General features: G+C 33.6%; 1 long non-coding RNA gene across 1 annotated transcript; it reads left to right on the top strand.

Moving 5' to 3' along the window:
- Positions 1-686: 686 nt before the first annotated feature.
- Positions 687-4,255, top strand: LOC113296650. Its single transcript, XR_003333094.1, has 3 exons — positions 687-766; positions 2,499-2,556; positions 4,168-4,255. It is a non-coding gene; the product is annotated as an uncharacterized LOC113296650 (long non-coding RNA).
- Positions 4,256-5,352: the final 1,097 nt, after the last annotated feature.

The following is a 5,352-nucleotide window of genomic DNA, read 5'->3' on the forward strand; positions in this document are numbered from 1 at the left end:
TCTCCTGTTTGTTGTTTTCGCACGTTTGCTTTCTTTTTATCATGACCTAATTATGCTGAATGTTATGATCTTCTTACTAAATAGGTGTAAGTAACCTCTTGAAGGTTAAGTAATTGTGTGATTTGACATCAAAATATAATTTGATATTCTTCTTTGAATTGAAGTTACTTTTACTTTGATCTTCTTCCAATTGCAATTGAACTGGACACTAAATTAGATTCTTATTTACTTGAGTTTCAAAGTTTGTAATGCACAGAATCCAGCAATTATAACTTTTGGGTTTCGTTATTTCTTGGCAATTCAATTTTGGAAGTAAAGCATTAAGATTGTGTCAGTGCAGTAGTGATGTATTTTTAGATTTTTCTTTTTCTGTGGGTCTCTCTATGTTTTACAGTTATGAATGCCCGCAATCACTTTTAATTTAATGCGGGCTTCCACTTAACTATATTCGTAAAGATAATCTCTCAAGTTGACTTTGTATTTGTTCTTAAAGTGATTGAAAGGAAGTAGCATATTTAACCTTATCTCAGTGCTTTGTGCAGGTACGCATCACGTGCATCTTCACCACAGTTTCCTGAAATGGTTTAGTAGCATCTTCATCATGAATTGCTGAAATGGTTTAGTAGCAGTAATGATTTGCTCTTCCCATTGAAATTTCTTTGCAGCGTGAGAGCCTAGCTAAAATCAAGGCATCATAAATAGTTCTGCACTTTCTCAATGGGATAAGAAGAGACCTACAACATAGAATTTCCTGGCACTCCAACAAGTAAGTGATGATTTTGTTTAAAACACTGCTAAATTTTTTCAAAGCAATATCTATTGCATGTTCATCTTCTACTTTATCACTTAACAACTATCTGTTAAAGAATCCTGAATGTTGCGATGTAGTTTTTAGTACACAGTTAAAGAATCCTGAATGCTTGCAATGTAGTCTTTACTCTTTAGTTCTCAGAATGGTTGTTGGTATTATAAATCTTTATATCGAGACAATGCTTTCCTGAATTGACTGTTTCCAACAAGATTATGTGAAATTCTTTGAGAATATATTGTAACAATCTAATGAGTTAATATTACTTTTTGAGTATTTGTTGAACCTTTCAGTGATTGCTTGCAAATGTTGGAAATAGGCTCTCTATCCGGGCTTGCTAATTAAAAAAAAATAAAAATATGGGTTGTGAAATCTGCATAACATGCATATTTAACATCATAGAGCAAGATAGCCCTTTTGGTTACTTTTTAAACTGCCAATGATAAAATGTTTTTACTTTCTCTAAATCATAAGTTGGAGAGGGTGTTTCATGGTCGACTTCAAATAAAATTCTCACATAATATGTTGGTTGTTCTGCTTTGCTGACTGAGCTATTTTAAGCTTAGTGGATGTTGAGCTACTTCTTTTTCTCTGCCTTGATACCACCAGGTTTATTAAGCCAGGTTGTAATAGGAAGTGTTGTCACTAATGTTCTGTTATTACTTGATTTTACATGAGGATGCATGGAACGAATTCATCGTAAGGCTCAATTGTGAACAATTGAGTTAAGTATAGGAGAATGAAGAAAACGTCGTGCATCTTTGTCATTGGGTCTTTCTGAGCAGACAAACACTGTTCAGAACTATATTATGAGGTGTACTTTTAATTTGTAGGTTCATTGTGGTGGTGAATGCTCTCTAAATCTACCAAAGGAGTGTAGGTAGCAGGATACTGTATGGGAAATATCCATTATACTTCTTGAAAACATGGGGTAATTACTACCACTGTTTAGAGTTACATGTGAAGATGTCCTGTTGTTACTGTTGCCTATTATCCTTTGTGGTGGGGTACTTACTAACATTGGTAGAGTTGCTTACGATGATGTCCTGTTGTTACTTTCATTTGTGTTAATTTTTGTTGCATTGACGATTATATTGTAGGAAATTCCAGAGGCTTTTATTCTTCCAGATGAAGCATCTTTTGTCAGGGGTACATCTAGATAGGCACATCGATCGTCTTTCAGTATCAAATAACACTTGGAATTGGTTGTGTATATTATGATTGTATACAAGTAGGTAATATCAGTTCTATTGTACGTGTTGTGAATGGAGAAGTATACACATGGGTTTGAAAAGAGTGTGTTCATTCAATGACTACCTGATAAGCGAAGAAGATAAAGTGGTGTACTTTAATGGAGATAGTCGTCTTTTGAAATTAGATCTTACTGATGGATACACACTAACTTCTGATGGTCTTCACTGAATCAACATTTTGTAGTTTTCTCAATCATCACAATTGCTATAAAGGTGTTCTACCTTTTAGTTTTTGGAATTTTTATAAGTACTGATTAGTCATATCTCTTGAGAATAAATCAGTTATAGCCATATAGTAAGGTCTTTGAGGTTTAATAATTTCAAAGTGAGATTATATGTTATTCGGAATTTGTTTGGAACAAATCAGGGGTTGGTGTTTGGTTGAATTCTTTTTATAATATATTGGTTACTGATTTATTTTTGTTTTCATTTTTTAGGTGAAGAGAAACTGATTTGAAGAATGGGTGTTTCATCAAATTTGATTCGTTTTTCGTGGTAATTTCTTCTCTCTTTGATTTATTCAATCTGCATTGCTAAAGTTTTGATAATTTATAATGATTTCTCCTTCTCTCATCTCTATCATTTCAATTCTTAGCATTTGATTGTCCATTCTTTTTCACTGATTTCAATTTTTTTATTTATTTTGATCAGATAGTCCTCTTATATGTTTTCTCACTGTTTTAGTAAAAAGAATCTTGCCATCACTCTATGCAAATGCTGAGAAGGTAGGATTAAGACGGAAATACGGGGCACATTACAACATCAATACAATAACGCAATACATAGTAATATAACACCATTTTATTAATCCCAAGTTGTTGTCTATGCAACAATCATATCTACTTTAGACTGAGGTTACTATAGACAGCGAGGACGACAAGAAAATTCCAAGCCATAAATTAAAATTTCACTAAGCTTGAAGATAGTGGTAACCATGATAGGTCATGTAATTCATCACGAATATTCCTTAGATTGTAGATACGCCACTGTTGTATTTATATCAAGTTGTTGTCTATGCAAGGCAGATAAAATCACAGGTAAACTTACGATTTCTCATGTTATTTTTATTTGTTTCTTGGATTTTGAATATACTGATTAGGTTTTTTGGATATCATTTTGTATTTCCCTTTTCCATTGTAGGACATTAATTGATGCCTCCTTAGCGATTTTACCGATTTTAAGTCAGCCATTGATATTTGTATATTTAATTTCTGCTTTTTTTCTATTGATTGACATAAATTCATTATTTTAGAGAAGCTTAAGAACGCCAACATATAACAGTTGTAGATGGGGAACTTCTATTCATATATCTAAGCAGGTGCACTGAATATGTCAATTGAAGTCCATAGCATCATTGAATTGCCATTTCCTACTGTTATGAATGAAGAAAAATAGCTCTTATCCTCATCCAGATTAAAAATCGAAAAAAGAAACAAAAATTTCTAACCATGTAACTCTTGGTAGCAAAACATATGTAACTGAGTTACCTCAAAAGCAACATAGATTAGATGTACATACACTAACCAATTAGCTAATTATCATCCATGTCAGGATGAGAACTGCATTGTGAACAACAGTTGGTACTGCACAACATGTTGCCTGAGGTTAAGAAGACACTCTTAGTGGCGAGGTAAGGGATGTTCGAAAATATCTATTAATAGTTACTTTTGCCGTTACTCGGGGCTGACCTCAGTTGTCAAAATAGTCATGTTGGTAGTCCCACTATTAGACTGAGCTAATCGGCGTTTACTAATGCAATTTCCACCAAGACAATTTAATGTATAGTCAAATATTTTATTTCAACCACGGACACACTAATTCCACAAAAACAGTAGCCAGTTATCTCTTTATTATAGGATGTGTAGGTTGTCGTACTGTGGTACTGATTTAAGTTTTGTATTTCAAAAAAATTAGGGTCGTCTCTAGAGATAATTGCAACCATAATTAAGTTATGTTGTCACTCCTTGATTGCCGTCAATGACATAGGACATTCAATTCGCACAGTTGTTTATGAATTACATTAGGACAAGATCCACCAAGCACTCCAATACCCATACAATGCTAGCTTATGGGTGTTTCTCTTTTTGCTTTATCTCATGTGTACAGGTGTATGTATTACTTCGTCTCTGTTCCAAATAAACATTAGGACAAGCAACCACCAGTACATACACAAGTTTATAGTAGTTCCAGGCAGGTGAGCAGTTTTAGACTTGCTTTGTCTCATGTGAAAATGTTAAAGGGTGTTTCAGTTCTATTTGGTACATGGATAGTTGGTTTTTAATCTATGCAATTTTAGTATGTGAAACTCATGCAGTGGACTATTTTACAAAAGTTGTTCGATTGATCCAAGTTGGTGTGTGGACGTTTATAGATTACAATAAGCAAAGGTAATAAATTTTTAACCAAATTAAAGTTTTATAGTTTACCTTTAGTAACTACTTCGGTTTACTTGGTGCAGGGAAGCATATCCACATTAAAGGTTTATACCCCAATATGCGTTTTGTTAATTTGCATTACGAATGTTTTTTGATTTTATTTTTTATGTGTGGTCTTTGATTTTTGTAGGCTACATTGTCTGTGCCAGGGGCGGACAGGGAGCACAAATGTTGGGTTTTTGTTTATACTACAACATCGTGTCCGCAGGGCTAAGCAAGTGTTGGGAAAGGTTGGTTCCAGGTTACCATCTGGATGCAGCTAACTTATTCCATCCCTTGCATGATTTTGCTGGATTGGATATTGTGGAATCCTGAGTTGGTTTTTGGGATGGGTGCGTTTGTGTAAATTTTCCGTTAAATTGGATAAAAAAGCTGCTATGGGTGTTTTTTTAGAACCCTTCCATCTGTTTTGAATATCACTAAAGCATTTTTGAGTTAATGATGTTAAATCAAATAAACATGATTTGTTAATGTTAACTGAACTATTTAACAGATGCCGCATATGCCTGGAAATTTGTAGAGTTTGTTATAGGAAATAAAGTAAATTTGTATTTTCTAGATTAACCATTTTTCACCTGTACTACATTAAGTTGATTCCTGAATTAGCTTGCAAATAACACAGGAAGGGTGTATCTCTAAGATTCTATGATTTCTCTCATATTCACCATATGCTTTTGTGCTAGCTCCAGCGAATATCGACTCTCAAATAGAAATTTACTATTTTGATTTTTTTCACCCGCAACAAGTTTTTTAGTATGAATAAGGACTTATAGTTTGTTTGATGATTTTTTTTTCTGAAACATTCTTGCAGGAAGTAGCAGCAACTAGGATGCTAATAAACTATTGGAATGAAATG

Source organism: Papaver somniferum, chromosome 7, assembly GCF_003573695.1.
Source record: "Papaver somniferum cultivar HN1 chromosome 7, ASM357369v1, whole genome shotgun sequence".
NCBI classification, from domain to species: Eukaryota; Viridiplantae; Streptophyta; class Magnoliopsida; order Ranunculales; family Papaveraceae; genus Papaver; species Papaver somniferum.